Source organism: Anas acuta, chromosome 3 (genome assembly GCF_963932015.1).
Source record: "Anas acuta chromosome 3, bAnaAcu1.1, whole genome shotgun sequence".
Taxonomy (NCBI): Eukaryota; Metazoa; Chordata; class Aves; order Anseriformes; family Anatidae; genus Anas; species Anas acuta.
In genome coordinates this window covers 50,396,567-50,423,032 of record NC_088981.1, presented here as the reverse complement: position 1 = coordinate 50,423,032, position 26,466 = coordinate 50,396,567, and the positions used below count along the sequence as shown (strand labels likewise).

Here is a 26,466-nt window from a genome sequence, read left to right as displayed (position 1 = left end):
GGTGGTCAACCTAAAAATCAACTTGATTTTCAAAACTTATCAAAAACCTCACCATGCTCTTGTTTTCCAGAGCAAAAATGTGAATCTCTCTGTGCATGTCTTAGGAAGGGTGATTTTATTGTTGTGGATTGCTGAGCCAAGTGAGTACCTAAATGAAAGCATTTATCCCATATTAAGTTTAAAATCACACTATTTATGTTCAACATTCACTGAAAGCCTAACACATCCAAAGACTAAAGCTGCCTGGTTTATCCAGAAACCCCGAGTGAGGGCTCTATCATTTAGTGAGCAAAAATGCAGCAATCCACAGAAACGCTGCTACCATGCCCTCATGGAGCAGTACTGCCGATTGATGAAATTAATACTGAAAGCTCAGAACTGCATTCATTCTTACTTTACAGAGCTAGTTTGCACCCCCCAGAGAATATAAAGCCCATATTCTAGCCCTAAATGACAGCCCAAAGACCTAAGAAAGTTTTTTTTTTTTATTGTTGTTGTTTTTTTCCACTACTACAAAGAGGTGTAGTTGACTAACATATTACTCACTCTGCGTAATGGAAATGGAAGGTGAGGGACTGTACAACATCAATGATGGAGAAGACAGATCAACAGGCAAAATGCAGCTACATGTTGCCAATTCTCAGTACTGAGGATTACAGATGTCTGCAATAAGGCTCAGCTATACACAAAAATCAGGTGGAAATTTCATGGAATTACTGCAGTTTTTCTGATTCTAAAGATTGTCTATGTGGCACTATAAAATCTATGTGGCCTGCTGAGTAAAAAACTAGAACTTTTTTTTCTTACTTTTTTTTTTTTTTTTTTCTAACATTAATCCAGCCATACAACAAAACTCATTTGATTTCATGCAAAGGATTGTAAGTCTAAGGAATGTATCAAGATCTTCTGCTTTCAGAACTGCCAGTACAAGTAAATGAACACTTTATGTGTTATTTTGCTTTCATATGTTAATTTCAGATTCACAGTTGATACCATATATTTGAAACTTAAATAAAGCATAAAAAGGTTAAAAATACAGACTCTGCTGAATAAAAGCCAACATATCTATCTAGTTAGACTACATGAGATAATAAAAAAAAAATGACATCAAAGAAGCTGCCTCATTCAGGCTTTTCAAAATACTTGTCATTAAAAGATGGTTTGTTTAAACTTCAGACAGACTAAATGTATGCCACATTTTGAGTGAAAGAATTACCTTTCCAGGGTTGCAATTACAACTGTACTTAGTTGTCATGGCAACCTGGCAACATATAGATGTTGTCAGATGAAGACATCAAGCGGCAGACAGTGATTTTCAAATCACTGCGTGCCAAGTGTCATTTTTCACGGGTATATCTGTGCTCAATTAGGGAAAAAAAGGTTAAAAATGGAAAATTAGCATTTTAAAAACAATGTTTGTACAGCATTCAGATTGCAATACCAATACCCCATTTTGCTGGGCTATTTTAATATTCTTTGTTGTTTTTTTTTTTTGTTTGTTTGTTTTTTTCCCCTGTTACTATGCTCCCAAAATAAGTACAGCATGAGGAGTTGAAAGGCAAAGAGGTCAGGTTGAACTACGAAGGTTACCATGCTTTTGTGATTGCTCGAGTCCTGCTATTTTCCTCCACCTTTTCTTCCTGTTTTAATTGTCCTGGTATCTTGACTTGGGTATTTTCAGCCAGATGCTCTTTTTGACCTGTACTCCAATTCCTTTTGAGACAACAAAAGGAAAAAAACGATCTATAGTAAAAGCCGGTGTTGAGCGTGACCCAATGATGGCAAGTTCTGCAGATACTCCAGCTGTGATCTATTTGTAAAGGCTGAAGTAGAATCCAGAAAATAGCCAGGACAAACACAGCTTTCACCTCTCTTCAATGGCAGCTCATACTGTGGTGCTGTTAGCTATATTGCTATTTTTACCTCTACTCAACAAGGTAGCTTTGCTGTTTTATATTAAGGGTTCCAACAAAAGCTTTCCAAGTTGGTGTTGTGTGTTTATTTACATGGGCCTCTCTTACCATGATGCCAAACTCCTTAATGCCACATCACACATCACAGTACCAGTGTGACTCAGATCAAGCATGAAGATAGATAGGGTTGTACATCCTTTCATCTCACCAGACTGCATGCCCATGTTTATGCTGTAGCAAGAGTGGCACCCTTCAACATAAGGTCTGCCTGAATACCAAATGATGTAAGTAGAAAATGCCCCCAGTACAATCTGAACTTTCTTTGGCCAAAGTTATTCTCTCAGGCTTTAAAAACAAATTGGACCTAGAGTAGTTTGTTCACCATTTACATGTGTGAAAAGTTTTTGGTCTAGTATTAAGCCACCTCCTCAAAACCCAAATTTACCACCGTGTGAATCCTCACCTTACCAGGCACGCAAAATTCAGAGTGAAAATTTGTCTCATTAAATAGTATTTTAAGTTAATACATTTAGTATCTAGATAAAAATATAAGAAACTTAAAAAAAGTAATATAAGTGTAAGTATATAAGTACACAGTAGGAAAACTCTTTTAGTGGGAAATAATATTTTTAACAAAAGCGTAGGTTGTTCAAAATGGCTAGAATTTTATCTATAAAATTCTACATCATTTCAGATAATGAGATGACTGGTTTTGTGCTCTCAGATTTTCACTGTTAGAGCTGTTAGAGTACTTAAGAAACATCATCAAGAAAGGAAAGCAGCACTCCACAGTATATAATTTCAGAATTAAGGCTCTTGTCTTTATTCCCTTAACAAGTGCTTCAAAACAAACAAACAAAAACCACCACACTACACATTGTTTAATTTTATCACTTCTATCACTTCCCAAGCTTGCAGAAAGGAAAACATTGCTAAGTTGAAACAATTAACATTTTTCATTCTTTTGTGCAGAGAAAGACAGTCTTATTAGTACAGCTTCACACAAGAAAAAATGTAAGCTAAGGAATCCTCCTGAGACCGGGTACCCAACAGTGTGGCAATCATCAGCTGAGAACAGAACTTGTCCAGTTTTTGGCAAACACTGGCTTAGAGAAGAACAAAAGAACATTCAAAGTATGTCTGCAATATAGTGTACAAAGAACAAAGAAGAGGCCTTTTATTAGGTCTAGTTCTATATTTAACCTGCAATGACATTTTAAATTTCTGTTAAAGATTAAAATGCATTAGAGATTTTCCTCAAACTCAGCAAATTAAATACATAATCTGGCCAATAATTTGGAATTCCATTCTGAAAGGCCCTTTCTGCCTTTTATTTTTGATTAAGTCAGACGTCTATATATACATTTTGAAATATTTTTCTGGAACTCACACCTCTATCAGTTTTTCTCTTGTATTCCCAATTTAAAGCAAAATAAAACCAAAACATTTTAATGAAGAATTTGGTTTTGCCAATGAATGAAGCATGCCCTTACTTATGGTCACAATGACAATTTACATCAGTCCTGGCTGCATTGTGTCTTTGCCAACAAAATTATCTATAGACATACAAGTATCGGTCAACCCAAGAAGAAACTAAAAGAGTCACCTCATTTTATACAAGCCTCCAAATAGCCATCAGAATAAAATGACCCAGTTACTCCTAACTGCAGTGGACTACAAGTTATCTCTGTATGGAGTCTTGTTATTAAGACTTTATATTCTTCCATGGTCAATCAAAGGTCATTGTTAACCTGTAGGTCGCCTGGGATTGCATTTATCACTTGCGTCATCTGAAGCAATACAATACAGCAGGTAAAATAGCTTTTCTAAAACCTTACTAGTCTTTCTTAATTTCTCTCTTTATCAGGATTTTTCAGAGGCAATACCAACACATTTGAAAACAACTAACCTTAGTGTGGTAGCACATTTAGGCATGTTAGGAAGGTTCACATTTTAGGTACCAATAGGAAAAAGAAAACACAAGAAGCTAAAACAAAATAAAGAACTATCGTTTCTGAAATGAGTAAATGAAAATAATATTAATAAAAAAGATAAAGATCCAAAACTAAAATGAAATTACCAAGAGCTAGCCAGTGTGTAGGCTAACCCCCTATGAAGCAAGCAGAAACAGAATGCTCCTCCAGTTCATTTACCTAAATAAGATAAAGGACACCAAAAATCACTCAACTATTAAATAAGCCAGGATTTTAGTGAACATTCTTATGTACTCTATCTCCCAGAAATAATCCCTCTCTTCAATTTGACATGAAATTCAAGCCTTGCTATTAAAATCACAGAAAATGTCACAAGAAATCAGAGCACAAAGTACCAAAAGAATTAGCAAGTCTTTAAAACTGGAAAATCCAACTTTCTCAAAAATTTCTGCTAGGATAAAACTTTGGTCTTTGACATTTAGATATTATTCATTCTGGATATAATTTAAGAGGTAGACCTTAAGTAGTAAGACTGGTTTTGATGGCAAACATATCCAAATAAATTATAAGATTATGAAATCTAGAAAAAAAGTTATTCAAGTTATGGCAGTACTATTTCCTGCTTTAATAAATATATATGCATGAGAATATTTTACATACAGAAAGAAACATTTTCAAAGTGATTAAAACCAAACACCTCTTCTACAAGAGTTTTTTCTCAGCTCAAACAATCATGACCTGCGAGTTTCCTGTTTATCCTACAAAGAAGGATCAGAATTCCTATTTATTTAGGAAAAAAGAAATACCACAGATCTTTTAGGACAAATAATGATATCAGTCCTTTTTAAGTATCAATGTATCCAATTAACGAAGGTCTTCTAAACTGCAAGATAAGGCAAGGGATTAGAGTTTTTATGCTATGATATCCATACCTCATTAACGCACTTAAAATTTAATCTGTTAGTTTAACTTCTAATGAGATGTGGACACAGTCATCCAACAACATCTGATAAACTTCTTTAAATGGCCTATATCTTTTCAGCAGGATAATCTGGTAATACCCAGATGTGGCCTATCGAAAAAGGCCAATGATCTCCCTTCCACCTTCTAGAAAAAGAACTTCGCAACCTGGACAGAACAAAATAGTCATATCAAACAACCCTCCAGCAACCCATTATCATTAGTTCCACCTCTAGCATTTGGGCTGTTTATCCTTAATGTTACATGCATATGAAGTAAACACAAGTGAAAAAAAATCTATGTATTAAAATAACTTCATGGCTTATATTATAGATAATATTAACAATTTAGAGGAACATACAGACTTACAGGAAGATCTTTGGATTATACAGTATTTTGTACAAACGCCCCCTGTAATTCCTTAACCACAGCCTGGTTCAGGTTGGCAATGACCTCTGGAAGCCACCTGGTCCAACCCCTTGCTTAAAAGCAGGGACACCCAGAGCAGGCTGCCCAGGGCTGTGTCCAGGTGGCTGCTGAAGATCTCCAAGGGAGGAGACCCCACAACCTCTGTGGGCAACCTGTGCCAATGCTTGGTCAACCACAAAGCACAGAAGTGCTTCCGAGGGAGCCTTCTCTATTTGTGCCCATTGCCTCTTCTCCTTGTCACTGGGCACCAATGCAAAGAGCACTGCTCCATCTTCTCTGTACCCTTCCTTTGAGTATTTAGACATATTGATGCAGGCCCCCCCCCCCCTCCTCCCCCCCCCCCAAAAAAAAAAAAAAAAAAAGCCCCCTTTTCTCCAGGCCGAGTCCCTGCTCTCTCAGCTTTCTTCACAGGAGAGCTGACCCAGTCCCTTCATTATCCCTGTGCCCTACATTGGTCTCTGTCCAATATGTCCATGCCTCCCTTGTGCAGGGGGTCCAGAACTGGACACAGAACTGCAGGTGTGAGGAACAATGAGGAGAGGGGGAGGATCACCTTCCTCCTAATGCAGCTCAGGATACCATTGGCCTTTGCAGCAAAAGCACACTGTTGGCCTTGGTGGAATAATACATAATGGACACCATACTAATCACCGCATACTTGTACTAAATGTAAACAAGGCTGTTATTTGTGCTCCAGCCAAGCCTGAATGGAAGAGATGACCTTCAGATATCTTTCATTTTCCAGTTCATGTCTGTTTCCACATAACAAAAGCAACTCCAATTACGGAATAACAATATAAGTGTTTTCAGGCAAGTTTGTTATTCACATCCCTTTCTCTCCCCATACACCATCTATATAATATTATATAATGGTAGTCTATGTAAATCTACACGTAAAAACACATGGAAAAATGTGGCACCTACACAGAAATGCTTTTTCAAGCCACTCCTTGCTTGCTTTCTCTAGAATATTCAATCAAATCAAGTAGAAAAATACTTGGCTGAAAATAAAATTCTGTTCTCTCTACCCTCTCCAAATGCATCCCTATCCAGTAATATGATCACACCTGCCAGTTATACTTTGTAAGACAAGTCATATCTTATCTAAATCCTAGCACTGTTTTTCCTGTTTCCTTGCTTCATAGTTCAAGCTAGCTAGAAATATTGAAAGAATAAATCACACAAAAAATAGGTAGAGTAACCAAATAATCAGAGTTGGAGTCTTGGCTGGAGAGAAGACCCAGGTTAAGCTAAAGAGGCATTATTAGATCACAGCAAGTTTTCCCAGGTATTTTGCATTTAATTGTGCTCTGGAAGGATGAAGAAAAATGTAAGAAGTTATTTTAGTTCCCATGCATCCCTGCCATGTCCTTCATCAGTAAGAGGTGCCCTGAATTTCAACTTGCAGGATCTTGCAGAAAACTAAAAACCACTTTCTAAGCGGGGAGCAGATTGAAACTGGAGATCCTGGAATTTCCAGCTCTCGCAACTGAGTCTTGGAAACGATGCTTGACTTAATGCTACACTCCCCCCTTGTTTACTCTTTTCCTTGGTAGCAGGAAGAAGAGAGAACTGGATTCATACCTCTAGGTGCAAGCAGCACGTACTGACTGCCATGAACGCGAAGAACATGTGAGAGAAGAAGATGCATCTTTTCACAATACAAGTTTAGAAAATCTAGCTGTTCAATTTGTATTAACACCTTTTCTATCATTATCCTTTTATTATTATTATTTTTTTTTCCCAGTTTTCATTAAGTTCCTCTTTCAACCCATACTGTGGCTTTGGAAGGCTCAAGGGTCCTTGGTGTGCTTTACAAAGATATCTCAGTGTAGGAAGTTACAAATCTTCTACACAGGACGCAGAGGTACTTATAAGAAGCAGAGGAACATACCAGGCAATCTCTCAATCCATTTGAGAAAGCACCTGCAGGACTCATTTGCAGACAGATGAACTAATAAAACCAAGCAAAGCAGTCACCAAGAGAGTGTTCTGTTTTACTAAAAGGATTTGTAGCCTTTGCTGCCATCCTATCCCTCCAATAACGCATATACACTTTAACATACTGGCTCTTATCTTACTCTCTACCATAATAATTCAGAGGTAGGAAAAGAACAGAACAATAGGGCTGGAAATCATGACCTCTGCATGTAGTAATTGAAAACCACAAAGAATTCAGAGTGCAGAATAGACTTCTGGACATGTCTGTGCTGGGAGCTTTGAAGCCTGGCAGTATCCATTGTTGTAACTCTAGACTTACATAGCTGCGTTGTCATCCTGTAAACTTGCCTTCAGTTAAATAAATATAGTTCAAAGCATCAGTATGCAACTACTAAAAATGAGAATTGAAGCTCCTATACAGATATACTATTATCTTGTTTACAAGAGGTCTTTTTTTTTTTTTTTTTTTGGACAGCCACTGTTTGTACCACCCATTAGGATGTACCAGCTGCAGTGGTGTTACTACAGAGCAGCTACTGAGACTGCAATCTCTACAAGCATCAAAGAGCAGCTATTTTTCCATACCAGTGTTCTCACCATCCCTGTGAAAGCAGAAATTACACGTGGGCAAATGAGGGAAAAAAACCACAACAAAACAAACAAGTGTCGTTAAGAAACGGGGTAACGATCAGTACTTAAAACATGATTCTCCTGTCACCACTTCACTGCTTCTAACCTTTTCACTAGAAAAGGCTGTATTATGGCCCAGACTACATCATTCAATTATAAAAACTCTTGACAATGCAACCTCTATGTTTGCTATTTTAAGTGAAATGATGGCATCAGTGACTTCTGCATTCGGGCTTAACTCTCAAAATATATTCCTTAAGATCCTTATTTTTTACCTTCAGATCACTAAAGTTAAGAAAAAATTATCTTGGCAACACAGATTTAAACCTCACAATGCACAATCCCTTTGCCTGCTACCTTTCAGCATAAATATTTTATCAGTGCCTTTGTCTTTGGAAGAAGTGGTGCCTTGAGGCAACAGGACAATTTATCACCAAAAGGCTGAATGCCTTTTGACTCTCATTGACGATAATTTCCCTTTGGCTGCAGGGACACTGCCTTCAGAGGCAAGTGAAAGGCTCCTGGGGACAGCCAGTGCCGCTCTGCTGTGCTGTTCACCAGGCAGTGCTGAAGTGGTTGACTTGCTGCTGGTACAGAGAGCACTGCAAACCTCCCAAAGACGTGAAAAAACAAATTAGCACCCATCACATTGCAAACAAGCTTACTGTAAGGGATGGGAAAGTCCAGGAACTAGATATAAAGAATAATAAGAAAAAACATTTCCGGATTACCTTAGTAAATCAAAAGGTTAAGCACAGTTAAAGAGTATATCTGAAGCCATATGAAGAGAAGAGGAGAAGAGAAAGGAGAAGGAGGAAGAGGAGGAAGTTTTTTTTTTTTTTTTTGATATACACACAACTTTTCAGGAACAATTTGGGGATGCTGCCACATCACACGAGGTTGTCATAGTCACCGCCTAATTAAGAGCTTAACACATCAATAGAGAAACATGTTACTCTGCATTAGAAACCTGTTCAAGTCTGAAATTGTTGCCAATCTATGCCAGCACTACTAAAGTTAGAGTGGTGAATTTTTGCATTCTGGAAATTAAAGATGGAGACAGTGTTAGCAAGAGCTAAATAATAAAAAGTTGTAACTACCCTTCAAAATCACAAACTGCAAAAATATTCCTCCTCATTGTTCTGCACCATGAAAAACAGGCATACTTATCCTCATTAGCTTTCTTTTCCTTGGCATCTTCAACAGAAATTATTTTCCTTCTACATGGGAAACACTTTTTCCCATCTCAGACCTTCCAAGTAAAACCCAACAAGGCCATTTATCCCAAGTACTTCACATTCTACACTTATTCCCAACTCTGTATTTGTCTGTAAAACCATTCAGACACCCTCACCATATGTACCATGTGTTCTTACCAGTTGAGTTGAAAATTATGAACAAGGCTTTTTTTGAACAGCAAGCCAAGGAACCAAAATACCTATGCAATACAACAAGGAGCCAAGAGTGAAGTTTATTTAACTTCATAGATCCAATTCAACTTTCCTCCCCTGAAGGTAAAGGCTCATTTTCTTCTCCTAGTGAGTCTTTCCATTTGCCTTTCCAGAACACTTTGGAAAACATTTGCCAGAATAAGCCACTCTAGACAGTACAGCTATGAAAACTTAGCTTGGATAAGGCTTTTTAACACTATCAGCATCATAGTTTTTCATAGACAATGTGCAAACATGATTTCCTTTTTTTTTTTTTTTTTTTTTTTTTTAAGTCTAGTAATGTTAAGATTTCTAGAAAACAGGTAACTTGCTTAAATGAGAAAAAAAAAAATCAGAACTACTTATCTCCTAATGTCTGTATACAGGTCCTTCAGACTGATGTTCAAAATATTTTTCCATTAGAATTTTACTACAATTTAAGATGATACCTAAGAGGAAAGAAATTGCACCTACATCCCCTGAACAGCATACCACTCACAGCAGCATTTTATTATGCTTTTAAAGACTTACCTAATCCTTTTATTTTATTACTGAATAAATAAAAAGTAGAATAAAAATTAGAAAATACAAGTCCCCTGACTATTTTAATTTGAAGGAAAACAACCTTTTTGATTTTAAAATCCTGAGTAGAACCACACTGTTTCAGAACAAGGAAGTCATCAGGAACAGAACTGTACGAATACACTGCCCATCTTCAGATGCACCTGCAAATTAGCTTTTGACAGAGCTGGCTTTATTTCTCTTGGTGTCCTGCTTATGTGCAGCAGTATTCGTTGCATGAGGCTACAGTACAATGATAACGTAATTCAGTCTTCTATCATGTCAGCCTTGGATAACATATAGTTGTCTCCATGATACCATCTTAGCACCATTAGTTTTATACTTTAAGCTCTAAGAGCAGGCATTAAATCAGTCTCTACTCCTATATTCCCTCTACTTAGCAGTTGCTTTGAATGTTACTTGCTAAATCACCTGAAGCAATTTTGATTACAAACGATTATGCAATGCAATGCCAGTTTAGAGCATGTATGTCTGTAAAGCACAGCATGTAGATGCAAAACTTGTGAACAGGACAGATGGAAAAGCACAGAAACAAAGACAAGCCTAAGTGTAGAAACTGGGTAGGCTAATTTCTTTTAGCTTAAAAAAAAAGAAAAAAAAAGAAAAAAAAGGAAAAAAGAAAAACAGCATGAAAACACAAAAACCTTTGAAGGCAAAAAATAAAAGGAGAAAAAATGTCAACAGAAGAACATATAGCTTTAAAGACAGACTTTGGCATGTAAGTCAGGCCCCATCTGCAGCAGGTAGGCACACAAGTAAAGGGCAATTGTCAAAATGCTGACATCAAAGCTTCATTGGAAAGGAAACCAGAAACTGTGTATTTAGAAATGTCATTGATATAATCTCCATATCGCATCTGATATACATTTTAATACACGCCACACAAGTTTAAAGAGAAAAAAGCAGCTACCTGCAGTGGCCCAACTTGATATCAGGGAATCAAATTCACCATAGTACGCAATTTAAAAGGGTATAATTATTACCTAATAGGTAATGGACTATATTACTTAGACTTCTAAATCCAGTTCTGCCTCACTTTTCTCCAGGCCTTTGCCTGCTCAGCCCCCCATTCAGAAAGCGTAGGAAGAACTACAGTTCCTGCCCTCTGGGAAGCACAGACTGCTCCCACATAAGGAGACAGCCATGATTTTGAGGGAACCAAACTGATCTTTGAAACACAGGTCACAAGTCATTTTGAAGGGGCAGGCATGTGCAATGCCAAATATCCAGAGTGAGAGTTTGGCACAAGGCTTCTCTAGATTCAGATCTATGTACAAGAGTTTGCGGAGTTTAAGATGGACCAGGAAAGTAGTGGACCTAAGAATCTATCATGACGCCCGTGCTTTGAGAAAAGTATGTGAAAATGCCAGGACAAGCGGAAAGGTCACTGAAGGGCAGCTCTACTGATGCTTTTTTGGTATGCACAAGAGCATTTCCTCTGCCCTTCCAAAAGGAACCCCTTTTTACTTACGCTGAATGCCACAAACCAGGAGTCCGCTACTAAAATGCCAACTAGAGCAGAAGTACATACTTGACTTTATTACTTTAAACTCAAAAAAATGTTCTTTCCCAGTAGAGACATACTGGAATGCTGCAAGATTATCATGTTATTCCTTGACAGTGAAGCGAGCGAATTTCCATTCTACCTGCCATGCAAAGCAACTAACACAAACCACAAGGTATTTTGTTGGTTTTTTAAATTTTACCTAGAACAAGCGTGAAGCTAGCAAACGGGTTCATATATGTGTACGTACACTTGTAGAAATTCTTCTGAAGTGTACATGAGCAGAACCACCATACCACTGATCTGCTGCGTGCAGGCTAAGTCAGCTCCCTACCGTAAGGTGAAATTTACCGTAACACTTCCCAAATAGAATATGCAAAATACTACTGAAGGAAAATGTAAAATAAATCTTTAAGAGGTGGTATTAATTACCAACAGATCATTACTGTACTTATTTTCAAAAATACATATTTGAACATCCCTGTTCTGATGCTGAAAATCACGGATTGCTGTAATAGGTTTATATGGCAATGTTCTGGTAGCAGGGGTGGCCTCTGTAAAAAGAGTCCAGAAGCTGCCCCATGTCAGATAAGGGCCTGTTCTTGCCAGCTCCACAGGTTGGTGCAGAAGGAGCTCCAGGCAGGCGGCAGCAGTTCCCCTGTGGCCTGTGCAGAGGCCCCTGGAGGAGCAGGCTGTCCCCCTGCAGCCCATGGGTCCCACATGGAGCAGATCTCCATGCTGCAGCCTGTGGAGGAGCCCCCGGTGGAGCAGGTGGATGTGGCCTGGAGGAGGCTGCAGCCCATGGAGAGCCCCCGCAGGAGGAGGCCCCGGGCCGGAGCTGCAGCCCATGGAGAGGAGCCCATGCAGGAGCAGGGGGTCTGGGGGGAGCTGCAGCCCACCTGCGGGGGACCTGTGCTGAAGCAGTTTGCTCCTGGGTGATGAACCCTGTGGTACAGAGCCATGTGGGAGCAGTGCTTGAAGAGCTGCTGCCTGTGGGCAGCCCCTGCATGCTCAGTTGGAGAAGGACAGCATCTCATGGGAAGGACCCCACGGGGAGCAAGGGCAGGGAGGGACTGTGAAGGAGCAGGGGAGATGAAGTGTCAGGGACTGACCTCAAGTCCCAGTCCCTGTTCCTCTGTGCCTCTCAAGGGAGGAGGCAGAAGAGGAGGGATAGGAGGAAGGTGGTTTTAGTTTGCTTTTAGGTTTGCTCTAGGTTGTATTATTCTCCCTCTGCGTCTGTTTTGAGCTTGACAATAATTGCTGAGTGATCTACCTGTCATCTCAACTGTTGAGATGTTTTCATTTTATTTTCTCTCCCCTTCCCTTTGAGAAGGGGGAGTGAGAGAGGGTATTTGGTGAAGTTTATCTGCTCAGGCTGGTGAAACAACCACAGTTGTCTACTTATAAAAAGAGAAGTAACTGCATACAGTCACGTTGGAGTGTGTTATACAGGTCTAAATTGTTATACCAAAAAACCACCAACCCCCACAAAGATACAGATGTCAGAAGAATTTTAGAAGAAAAGGCTCAGACTTTATGTGAACCTTAAAATGTATGTTGTACATGATCTTGTTTGATCTTCCACAAATGTTCTTTTCTTTTCCCATGATCAAACAATACATCTGAGAGCACTGAAAACATACTGCTGCATTTAAAAAAACAAATTCTTTACACAGTCAAAACAGTTTTCTGTATTCCAGTATCACGTTACAATCTGACTTATGCCATACCGGAACGATCCGTTCTGGAGATGATAGTATTATATCATTACTTATAGATTTACTTTGTTCCAAAAAATCACATGATCATTAAAAAATATGAATGCAAGTTACACAGTGAGGCCTGCAAAAGTGGAAGCTTGCACTTTATCAATGTTCAGTGCATTATTTATTTTAACAAGCAAAGCAATACATAAAAATATACTGATATGTTAAGTTTGATAGGCAAATACCAAAAGAAATACTATATTTTAAGATCCTTGGCCAAAGTCATACAATACAAAATACAGATCAGAGAATAAGTTCACCTGCCTCTTCTTTATCTCTCAATTATCTTTCCCAAAAAGGAGAGGAATTTAAACAGAACTCTTACTAGACTAGAGAAAAACAGTGCAATACTTCCAGTCGTTTCTGTTTGGTCTCACAGATTTTGCCGTTTCAAGCTCTATTTCTCTTAGCCTTCCTTACCCCTAAGGGAACAAGAGTGAGAACAACCTGGCCTGCTGCCATCTGACCTACTACTTTTTTTTTTTTTTTTTATCTTCTATTTTTAGCAGAGATGATGAATAGCTGATGGGAAAGCTCATGTTGCACAAATAAACAAATGTCTCTGTGAGGCATATGTATTAGCAGATATTTAATACCTGAGCTGCCACCATGGCCATGTAGGAGAGAACGTAATGCAAATGCATTCCACTGCATTGATATAGAATCCAACACAGTGCTGCAGGCACAACATGGCAAAGCATGTGAAAACTGGGATCCTCCTGCAGTGGCTACAGCCCACCCTAAGAAATCACCTGCATGGTTTTTAGGATCTACTACTGTTCCAGAGACAATTCTGCACTGTGTAACAGATTCTCCTGTAGTCTAGGGGAGTGCTAGAGCATCAAGTATCTGTGTTGTTCTGAAGCACACTTGTGCAAAAAATAAAATATTTATCTGTAATAAATTTGCTTCTTAGAAAAAAGAACACCCATAATCACAAAGATGTATATGCAATAGCATCAGGATGTCCCTTTTCTTCTACAACATGGATTCATCACACTTCAACCAGATGTCGTCCATGTCAGTGACAGATGAATCTTTTTTCTAAAAATAACTTCTGTTTTTGCAAAACATTCCAGTGTCTTTCTAAATGTAATATATTTCCCTGTGAGACGTGTAAATAAATATCTAACAGAGATGAGTAAGACAACTATCACTTCAATTTGCACAACTAGAGCATACTAAGGATCATTTTGCTACATTTCTGAGTATGAACATAATTTTCAGTGATGCACATCTGCTGAGCACAAATACTGTTAATGGAGATGAGTTTTGTTATCAGTTTTCTGACAGTGTCTATTATCAGTGATGATGGAGCTGACTGAGGTCCGACACCTTTGACTCAGAGACTATGGTTTTAAGCACGTTACTTATATCCACACCTTATTGTCAAAACACCTTGCTATTTCTCCATTTGGCCTTCTGGTGGAAGCAAATTAGAAATGAATAATACAAGTTTGAAGGTTTTACAATATTTGAAACTGAGAACAGGAAGAATCAAGACAGGAATCTTTCTTTCTTGAATAGCTATGTAGATATTCAGCAGAATAGGACAGGCTGAAATATATACTGCTTTTACACAACACAAATATAAAACATCCATGCATATTCATGCTAACTGTCCTTACATTTCCATTGGTCAGAGTATCTCCTTTAGGAGTAAAGCTTACAAACCTACCAAGCAGTCTCCAGAATCTCTATGAAGCAAAGTGAAGTAATATTCAAAGAATTGGCACTACATACTCTGTAGTCTATTCAATTTATTTTTAAATTGTTGTATTCATTTTTAAGTTTTATTATATTACTGTTTACCGATATTCGTTTATTCTCAGAAAGAGCTCTGCTGTCTTCCACAGTCAGTAACCTTATCCAGGCTGTTACTGTTAGAATTAAGAATTTGAGTCCCCTTTCATATCTATTTCTCCATGTAATTAGAGAGGACATACATTTTACTTACGTAACATGTTCTTTATGTTCTTCAGATTACTTCAAGAATGCATTGCACTGTTCATTAAATTTTAAAGACATTTAATTTCAAGCCAATTCTTCAGCTCTAAATTGACTCATTCTATTAAAAAATTGACTACAGATCTATTAATTAAAACAAAACAAATATAATTATCAGAAACAGGTGATGACCTTGTACATTTGTGTCTTACACAAGTCCTTCTGTCTTTTTCAGTAAACCTGTGTGGCTAGTTCAAGAGTTTTCATAGATGAGCTTCAACCTCATCTAGCAAACCCATAAGAAGATTTTTTAAAGGACTAAATCAGTAATTGACTGAAATAAGGAAGGGCAGCATAGTTTCAAGAAATATTTATTCAAAGTCATATAATCAAGACAGTCAGATACCTAACAAATGACACCTCTTGTTGTAAGAGAATACAGTCTGTACCAGTACTATCCCTAAATCACTCAGAATAAGGTTAAGTACCTTTTTTTTTTTTTTTTCCTAAGACAGTGTTCTTCTCACATTGATTGCTGTGACAGGTTATACACCATTTAAGCCTACTTTTTAGAAACAGTCTTATAAACTTGCAGTTTTAGTTCTATCAAGAAAAGAAAATATAGAGTACAAATAATTTATACAGATTTGGGTAACAAATTTAATTCTCTACTTGATGAAATGTTGGAGTACTGAGCCACTTCTGAAATTCCTTGTGGGTAGATCCAGAGGCTATTAACAGTTAACATTAATTGTTCAATTGAAGTTGGCACTTTGAAAGTAGTGTCAGTAAAGGGCACTAGGTACCACTACAATTGATCCTTTTCAGTCTGAACAACAATCTTTGCAGATAAGCAGTGTTATTTAAATCATTTAGTTCTTTCACACAAATTAATCATATATTGGTATAAATAAACTTAAACATCCCTTATGCTGAAGATGACTAAAAACAGGATATATGACAGTGAAAGTCTGCAGTGCACAGTATGAAATAAAAAAAGGGAACTATTAATTTTCATTTTTATACCCTTAGATGCTTCATTTTGATTTTTTGTAGGGGAAAAGAGAAAGAAAAACAGAAGGCTCTTAGCCACTGTTTTCTTGATGGAAGTAACTTACAAGCAACCAATCTGCAAATACACTTCAAGCTCCCTTATCCACTTTTTATGTGTCTTATATGTAAGTGTGAGCAGAAGAACAGATGGTTATCAAGGAGATTATGCTGAGTGCTAACTGGTTGTAGATCCGTGTGAAATTTGAGAAGTCAACTCTATCTTCTACAAAATGTATTCAAGTTTTTCATACTGAAAGCCATGGAAATTGGTCACAAATAACTTCAAGAATTCATGCCTTTTCAAATAACCAACACATTACCTGTAGGTAATGCTAATTGGTTACAGGTAGAAGTGATCAGGGGCATTGTCTGAACTCCTGAAAAAAATCAATACCAGCTCTCCTCACAGAACACTGGAGGAGAAGCCCACCACTTTGCCACCCCAGCACTCTCCAGGCAATGTGATGCTTTCCCAAGCATCCTCTCCAGCAACGATGCTCAGGGAGAAGCCTATGGACAAGACCAAAGGCATTATTTGTTTTAGACACATTTCTGTCTGAACACTTCTAAATCAGTGTCCTATTACCTTAAAAAAAAAAAAGTCTGCCATGAGAACAATCAGTAAACCAGGTCCAAGTGCTAGGTCAGTAGTTTAGCTATGAGTATAATCACTGAGTAACATAAAAAATAAAGGATAGGAGGGAAAGGGGATCTAGGTGAGGACTATTATTCCTGAAAGTGAGGCTCAGACTGACAGGTGGGTTGCTGAGAGATTTGAAAAAGGCTTCCCAGCCCATAGCCACTCTTCACTCACAAATGGCTTTTCTCACACAAGGGCGTTACTAAAAATACTTTGAGATCACTGTCAAGAAATTCCACACGAAAACCAGAGAAAGCCTAGGACTGATGAGCTGGCAATACCTACTGTACCAGTGCTGGAGTTGAAGCAATAGAAGCCAGGTGTCACAGAATCACAGCACTTACCTTGAGCTCCAAAGCCCACATGCAGAGAAGGGGAGCTGGGGTGAAGCCCCCATGTTTTGGGGGTGGCCATGGCCAAGACATAATCACAGAGTGCCTGAGGTTGGCAGGGACCTCCAGAGGCCACCTAGTCCAACCCCCTACTCGAGCAGGGACACCCAGAGGCTGCCCAGCACCACATCCAAGCAGCTTCTGAACATCTCCCAGGGGGGAGACCCCGCAGCCTTCCTGGACAGTGTGCCTGTGCCTCCATTTGATCTGATTCATTTGATCCCACACTGCCGTGAAACAAACTGCTTTTCAAGAGTAAAAACCTCCACAAAATTCCAAGCCTAGGACCCCGAGCTCCTGAAAAGAAAGATTCCCTATTAATCTTCCTAAATATTATTTTGTAACAGGAATTACAGATCACAAGACACAGAGATTCAGAAGTTTTGTTTCTTGCTTTTCAGTAAACTGTGGGTTGAATCAAAGATTAAATGTTTGCAAGTAAACAAGTTGACAAAGAAAAGGTCAGATCACTAAAGAATAAACCAACTGAGACTTCTCCTTGTCATTGAGATTCAGCAGAGAGCTCTGTATCTTGGGAATGCAGGAACATGCAGTTATAGACAAGAAATCTACTAAGAACAAAGTCAAGGAAGGGGGAGGGAAAAAAAGGGGACAGTTGTAAATTATGCTTGCTGCTTTGTTTATTTAGTTAAATTAAAAGGGATATTTACCTCTGTCACAGAAGAACATCCTTATTTCAGGGAAACTAGTCAAAAGTAGTTTACACTTTTTTCTATCTTCTCTCATTTTTATGTGCAATTTTTGTTTTTTACCAGTTTTAGAAATGAACTATAATGAAGGCCTAAGCACAGAAATAAGTGTTGGTAAAAAGGCAGAAATCTCCAAAAGACCAAGCCTATTCTATTAACATCTTTAACCCCTGACATTTTACATATAGGGAACAAATTACTTTAGCCAGCACAAAACACACACAAAAAAAGAAACATACCCCATCAGGCTATTTATTTTATGTTAAGGTTGCATGAAAATCATCAAATACACATATAAACAAACCTATAAATGCTTACACATTGCTTTAAAAAGATTAAAGCCAGGAACGCTCTCCCTCACTGAGGGATCTTCCTGAAGCCCATGTCAGATGAGGGAATGAGGAGCTAGAGTGAGGAAGCTGGCTGAGAAGAGGGCAGTCTTGTTTTGTCCATTGCCTCATATGAACAGTGGACAGCTTCTCCACTCTTATTCCTCCACTTCCAACAGACACACTCCTAGGAAACTAGGGGTGAAGCAGGGAAAGAATTAATCTGTTTAGGGCTGGAATCAGTTGTATAGATAGAAGATGGGAAAAATGACATGACAACCATCCTCCCAAATTTTCCCATGACTTTATGCTCTTAAATGTGACAAGTTACAGGTCCTTAAGTGAGACAGGACAGGTTTGAGGCCACACGCTGTCATCAGAACTGGTGCTCCATCTAATTTCAAAATGTAAATAATGCAGCCAGACAATGATCTTACCTGTTATTCACAAAACTGATAAATAAGAATTGTGTAACAGGCACCACGTAGCCTTCTGGTGAATGTGCTGCTGGTTACAGATGATAGTAATTTGTTTTAAGAAAGGTAAGAGGGATGGTGGTATTTCCTTTATTGCAGGTCTTTGGATAATTGGTCATTTCCAGCAATTAACCCAGAAATATCCTATTTTTCAATTAGACAAGAATCTCATTTGCACTTTCTCAAAGACAACAGGTTATTCTGCTCCCTGTGGCTATTAAACGGTGCAAGGTTAACCGTACTTGTCCCTGCAAAAATATTTTACTCATTTTCAAACAAGTTGCCAGGTCTTCTCTGCAATGGAACAAGGTAAAAATGTGTCAAATACAGGAGGAGAGAAGATTGTAATCTCCACTCTCACAGTGAATTTAATTTCCTGCCACAGCTGCACAACAGCATTGGGAAAGGAGGCAAAGGTTTAGTGGAAAAAAATATCTATCCAGGTTTTGCTTATAAATACATGCATATTAACCTTTTTCCCCCTCCTAGAATTCAGTATTTCAAACATGATAGCTTCTTCTGAGAAAGATTTGGTGTATGTTACTCCAGTAGTATTTGCAGACCACAGAATGTTTAAATTATGTTTAGCACTCAGACACTAGGACAGATCTAACTCCATAATCATGCTGCTTCTTGTGCTTGCAGTAAACCAAGTTGTGAGTCTCAATCTAAACAGCCTCTGCTCGTCTAAACAGCCCCTTTGAAAGGCACACAGCAGAAAGATGAATCCACTGGAAAACCCCTTGCTTCCCTTTTGTTAAGATTTTCCTGGGGAGATCCAGAAGCCCCTTAAGACTTGCATCATTGCAGTATTCAAGATGTCCTTGTGTTATATGCTAAAGATCATGCAAATCAGACCTGAAGCTATTCAAAAATTTATCTTTTTAAAATCTCATTAGCATCACCTTCGCCTCACCATCTCCCAGAGGCACTACCCTAGTTCTCTCAGGTCTGCTTCCATTCCTTGCTTTCTTATAATGCTCTACTCTATCCAGAAACACTAGCAATAGTATTTATTCACTGCATTATAAAACACATGGTTGTGTCATGTTTAAATATGTTGTTTGATTCTACCATTATGTGAAATAACTTGGTAAATGGGAGGGAAATGCAGGGGGTGTTGTGGCATCACTGCTGAATTGTCACGGACATGTTGGGGGGAAAAACACCCCCTGACTGTAAGGCCCAACAGGTTTTAGTTATGTTGAACTGGGACCTATTTAAAACAAAATGATACATTTAAGATGATTTCCTAGTGGAATCAATTAGAGAAATAAATTAATGACTGCTATTAAATAAAACATTTTGGCACTGAATATTATGGTAACTTGATTTGCATAATTTAACAGTTGCAGGGACTTCGGGAAATAACAATGTAAATGAGTGCTGAAAGTGTGCAATAATGAAAGAGCAGAATCTACCATGTGTAAGACTCCCCACTATGATTTTACTTTAAGCTCCTCTTTTTAGTTCTTAATTACATTTGTAAGTAATGGTTAAAACAATTTGTTAGTAACTCCTCTGCTGTCACTCCACTCTGGTGTTGTTACAGATATTTACAAGTTTCTCTTCCCATCTCTTTTCCCTAGAAATAAATTAAGTTCTGAACATAGAAGAAAGAAATCCCCACAGCTGGCAAAATATAAAAAATAATAAAAAAGCTGTTACTAATGAGCTATAAAATAGCATTATACTATTTCCTGTCAGGCAAACCCCAAGGAAAACAGATATTTCACATAATTAGGAAGGCACTCATTCAAATAATAATTGCAAAATAATGAATGTTTCACTTAAATGTTTCATAAAGGATTTTCAAAGAAAAAAGATTTCATTGGCTGTTCTTAAATTCAGCTTTGTTTCAAAAGGATTGCATGGCAGTAAAATGCATAGATCAATACCTATGTGGCATTCCATTACATGATTATTTAATTGCTGTGAACACTCAAAAGTTAATGATCTGGAGCTATTCTGCTTCATAACTTTTAAAAACATCCAGCTTTGATACACAACACCAGATGACATTCAGTTTTGTGTTTTTCCTATTAACTAGTGTGGACAAAGTATCAAGATATTTGCAAGGCTTACTAAAATGTTTAAGGCTAGCTGCAGCAAAATGTAAACCTGAAAACACGGGTTTTTGTTTTTCTGTTTTGACTGGCATAAACAAGCACAGGTAAACACCAAGCCCAGTGCTCAACAGGAATCAATCAAATGGCAAGAACCTCAATTCAACAAGACAATGTGTTATCTCCAACTTAACTGCACACTGGTTTTGTACAAAGGACATTGAGCAAGCCGAGTAGAACATGGTAATCCGAAGCCAGATCACACCACAGCTCTCCATATTGGTTCTACCTACTCTAGCATAAAGTGATGCAACCTGCTACTGAGGACTGTGTGCATCTGCTAGGATGATACTGATTATTTCCATACACATTCACCACTCACTTTTAAAATTAAGAAATCAAAAGACAAAAAAAGCAGCAGCTACAAGCTCATTATTAAACCATTCAAATTAAATTGAATAGAGTAAGAAGCACAACGATAAGCTCCTGACCACAATCCTAACAGACTGATTTTTTTGAATTAATGCAACTAATGTGCTTTTTGCTTTATGGAATGTGATTGAGACTAATCCCACCAAAAAATGCAGTAAGGTAGAGGTGAGGTCATGGACTCTAAGTGGTAACAATGCAACACAAAGTATTGGCATATTAAATCTGAAGAATAATGCAGTTCTGAGCATTAAAACAAACATGCAAACTAATCTAGGTAGGTTGGTATTATAAATTGACACTATTATATACATATGCTTGCTTGCATGTACATGTATGTATTCGCAGTTATACACTTCCAAAACTTCTCACAAATGTATGATTATTTTAGCATGTTAGTTCAATGAAAGACACCAGGTCTTTGTCAGTGCAGGTTGAAGTTTCTTTGACAGAAAACCTTAACCAGCCTGCTGTAGAAAAAAGCTGCTTTAGGAAAAATCTCAACTGTATAATCATGAAAAAGAGTTACTTATCAAATATTACATATTAGCTGCTACTTATCAGATTAATGCAGTTAAAGTAAGTTTATTAGTGGCAATCTGTCATTAAAAATTTCACATATGTTCCAACGAGACTTTTTTTGTGCTGTGCACTGTCAGAAGACTGATATCTTATTTGCTTAATTCCCGTTAGCAAAACATCTTGAAATGCAACGATTTTTCCTTTAAGTTTAAAAAGCACCTTCTGTCAAACATTTAAAAAATTCATTTTTTTCATAAATATAAAAACAGCCTAGTAAAAACATTTTAAAAAAGAAAAGTTTAACAAGTTAAAAAAAAAAAAAAAACAACAACAAAAAAGACACTACACACACAAAAGAATTTCAGTAAGAAATCATCAATCCATCAAGCCAGAAGGAGAATGTTTGCAATAGTCTTCATCTACCAAGGAATGCAGGCAGGCATTCCATATATGCCTCAAGATTATGTTCAGCTGAAGTAACCTGCTGAGCCATTAAGAAATGTTTTCATCCCATGCTTATGGAGTGAACTTTGCAAGTCTAAAAGCGAGCAAGTATGAAAGCTAGATTCATTATTTAATTACCTGAACAGTAATTCTGAAATGCAAGATTTTTAGTGTTTGCAAGTTTTTGTTAGTATAATTTTACATTTGGGATCTCCTTTCAGCAGCAGCAGAAACAACTGTTTCTTCTGATGTTTTAATGTCTGTACTGTAGCCTTTGACTTAGCTATTAAGGCAAGAGAACAAGCAACATGGTAGTAGGAACTAGAAGAGAAAAGTTTTAAAGGAAATAATTTAATTTCTGAAAATACAACTAAACTTGATCGTCAAGAACATAACCAGTGATTGAATATGGAAAAGAGACGCTAGAAATATTTACAACCTAAAATAATGAAGATCAAGAAAGACTGCAAAGCCAGACTAATTAAAAATTTTGCTTTAAACAAAGGATTCAGACCAACTTTTCCCATTTTCCGCACTACTATTTTAAGCATTCTCAACACAAATTTGAAAACAACCTGAGTTGCAAAATAAATAGGAAGATTTCTGAATATGAGTTAATCTCAAATTCAATTCTTAACATTTTGAATATATTAGTTTGCACTGTACTTCAGGCAATTCATCTGCAAATCAAACAAACAAATGAAAACTTATTTTTATTGAAATCAGTGAGTATAGCAGAAGTTGAAGATTGAGAGATATTCTCCAATGGTAGGAACATAAAGCTTCATTATTACATAATAACACTGAGTACAAATGAGGATCACTGAGGATAAGTTAATTAGAAAAATAAAATGACAAGTCATAAACTACATTTTTTATAATGAAAGACTTCAGGTGTTTAGAACCAACACCCTCAAATTAAATGCAGAAGAAAAGACAGGCACATCGATATAACATGAACATTTGAAATGGGGTGCAGCTCTCAAGCTGTTGGATTACATATGGTCATGAAAAGCCACAGCATGGGTTTGCCCTGTCACTGGTGTGATTTGCTCAGACCAGCTTCCTTTGAGGTAGCTCTTCAAACAACATCTGGATTCACGTGCCTCTGCCATTCTTAAAAGGGTTCAAAGCATAAGTATGAAAGAGCCTATGCAAGCACAAAAAACCTGACCTTCTTCACCTTTCCATTTTTCTATTTTCTGATCTTTCTAGTCCTGTTTCTTTAATAGAAAAGAAAACTATAACAGGCTTGAAAACAGCATGGGGCATGAACCTCAATGTAGTATCTGAAGTACAATCTGCTGTCTTTAGTATGTTTCAAGAAAAAATTATCTGTCCTCTAGGAATTCATTTTTAAGCATTCCTACTCAACAAGGAGATTAAATTTAAAAGCTGAAAAATAACGTTTAACTAGACTTGTCACTGATATAATTATGTTCTCAAGCACACTTTCCTCACACATAGATCACTGGCAACTCATCAGCAGATAGTTTCTATATAACATTACACACACACATGCACACACCAAGTTTCCTTCCCCCACCGTGATGGATATCACTGGCACAATGGTTTCTAGTCTTTCTACCCAGCCATCTACATCTACACAGCCATCACTTAACTAAAGCAACAACAATGACAATCTCCAGTTCATTTGTTCACCTTTGGCATAAGCGGTTCTTCCATTTTGACATTTTTCTACACAGATCTATCAGTTTTCTACCCTACTTCAGGGAGCAATAAAATCTTAAGTTGATACACAGTGACTCAAGTTTTATTAGTTATTCCAAGTTTTTCCAATTCTCTTTGAACAAGAAGTTTAAAGTTTCCTTCGTAAGACCTCAAAAGAAAAATTTTTAGCAAGCATTTGGTGAGAAGATAGGTAAGAGGAAGGGATGTTTGAAGCCTAAGTACTTTTTCATTCTAAACTCTAAGTGCATGAAACACGACAAATATAAGGATAAGGGTATAAAATTGATATTCTGAATACAAGCTACTTAGTACATACATGTAGATTATTTATTTATTTATTTTTAATTCTTGCTTTGCTTTTATTTTAAACACGGGAAGACTTGAATAAAGAAAACCTTTTCCAGGACAACACCTTTAAAAGGTTTATGCATTTATAAATGTACATACTCATGCTCTGATTTTGCATCTGCTGTACTAGCTTCTCGTTCACCCCAGTGTCAGCTCTGCAGTTGCAATAGTCTATAACCTTGAACAAATATATATACCCATTTTCGACCTAATTATAGTATTAAGTAAATGTCTCCCATGGGCCAGAAAAAAAAAAAAAGAGTATCCTCCAGTTAAGTGACAAATCTCCTGATTAACATCTGGATCTTAAAAGTGCAGGCTTAACTAAACAAAGATTTTTCCACAGAAAACGATTACATCAGTGTAGACACACTGTATCAAGCCTTCATATGATCATTCTGAAGTAGGAATTCATCACTTTCATATTTGATAACCGATTACTTAAAAGTTAAGATACCCCCCATCTTTTTTTTTTTTCCTGAAGCAACAAAAGGTTATAATAATAAATCAAGCTCACTGGGTTAGAAAGAGGAGTTTGTGCTGTACAAGCTGCACATTTATTTATGTAATGTTATTAAAACAATTTTAATGAAGTGAATAGCTGTTCTTTGCTAGCATAACCTTCTTTACCTCCATCCCTAAATACCATCAATATAAATAATTATGTTGGCAAAGGCTAAGCATGTTGGATACACTTAAAGCACTATCACCCTAAGTAATGCACATTTTAATCCATTACACAAATGAAAGATACATAGGATAAAGACTTGCAGTCAAAAAAAGAAAAGCCACAAAAATCAACTGGAGTCATAAAATAACATTTCAAAAGATATGACTGAAGAGATAATGATAGCATGCGAGACCACAGCTCTTTCAACAGAAGGATTATACAGGTACTGCTATTTCCAGGACAATGCCAGAAACGCAAAGGGAGATTATTTATTTTTTCTCTTCTCCAGCAGTCCACTGTCTCATCCATCGTAAAGAACGTGTGGAATTTGCACAGCCCAAGTAGGACATTCACCCCTTATAACCTAAAAATCAAGTTGCTAACAAATAGTCCTTCCTTCACTTCTACCCAGACATAGTACATCAGCAACCACACACAAACGCAAATTCAAGACTTCAGGGTTTTTACTCTGAAAAAACTCACAGCTAAGTGGTCAAGTTTCGTGGTGATTCCCCTCCCCCCCAACACACACGCAACCTATGAAGTTATTTTCAAAACAGCATCTTACATTTCGAAGTAGTCAAATCAGAAACAAGTAAACCAATTCAGCCAACAAGCTTCTGTATTGTAAGACCAAACACAACATAACCATCTAGCATTAAACCCAAGTTGCATCAACAAAACTCAGTGAGGATGTTTGGAAGCTGTGTAACCGAGCAGGATCTTCAGAGGACAGAAGATCAATGTTGCTATTCAGAAATACTTGTGCAGGAAAAGCAGCATACGTACACAGTTTTCTAGAAACCAGCAGTTGCCTGTTGCAATGCCGATGACAAGCCAGGGACAGCAGCAAACATTTCAAATTTCAACCAGAGACTTATGTGCTTATTTTTACACAGCCATCAGCATATTCATGTGATGGAGAACACTTACCACAGCAACAAAATGCTTCCCCAAGCCATCAAGAGAAAGGTTCCACTTACCTAAAAGAAAAAAAATTAAAAAAAAAATTAAAACTACTCAGGAAATCTCTGTTACAGATTTAACATTTGGGGGAGGGAAAGAAGTTTTCCTTCATTCAGTTTTTACTTGCCCGCCCCCTCCTTCCACAAAAAGTAAGAGTTGTTTTGATGGGGATAAGAAACCATAGCCTGCATGTACACTTAATCACTACCAGCACATACACTTAATCAACACATCTTTGAATCGCCTCCTGCCCAAAACGGCACAGAAATTGAGAATAGTGGAAAAAAAGGTATGTGATTTAGGATGAAGATTCAGAAAGGGGAGACCCATCTCACTGACATAGATAGAGCGACTGCTATGGGCAACATCCTGACAGAGAGCACATGTGAATGCATCAGGACTGACTCCTGTGCAAGGAGCAACAGCAATCCCATATGGATAAGAATGTTTTTTTTTTTTTTTTTTTAAATAAATGGGGTGCTATTAATAGATCAAAAGGAAGTCCTCCATTGCACATCAGCATTATAAGCAACAATTCTGAGAATGAATATGAATTTAGTGAAAACTGAAATGAGGTAGTGTCTGAAAGTTATTGGAACAGAGTTTTTTTTTATTGCTATTATTTTTAAACAGAGGATATTGTTGTCTCCACTGTACGTGTGGATAAATCCATTCAAATCCGTTTTAGTTACT

The 26,466-nt window shown here is 37.4% G+C and overlaps 1 protein-coding gene and 1 long non-coding RNA gene across 5 annotated transcripts in view; both read right to left on the bottom strand.

The window, feature by feature from the left end:
- The window catches only part of LOC137854064 (SAM and SH3 domain-containing protein 1-like), a 545,195-nt gene that overhangs the window by 274,119 nt on the left and 244,610 nt on the right, over nt 1–26,466 (bottom strand). The gene's annotated exons all lie outside the window — the stretch shown is intronic.
- LOC137854066 (uncharacterized) overlaps nt 2,032–26,466 on the bottom strand; it is a 259,333-nt gene continuing 234,898 nt past the window's right edge. Inside the window, exons 2-4 of the long non-coding RNA XR_011094940.1 lie at nt 25,741–25,790; nt 3,994–4,066; nt 2,032–3,015 (exon numbers count right to left, since the gene is read on the bottom strand). This is a non-coding gene — a long non-coding RNA (uncharacterized lncRNA). The remainder of the gene's footprint in view (nt 3,016–3,993; nt 4,067–25,740; nt 25,791–26,466) is intronic.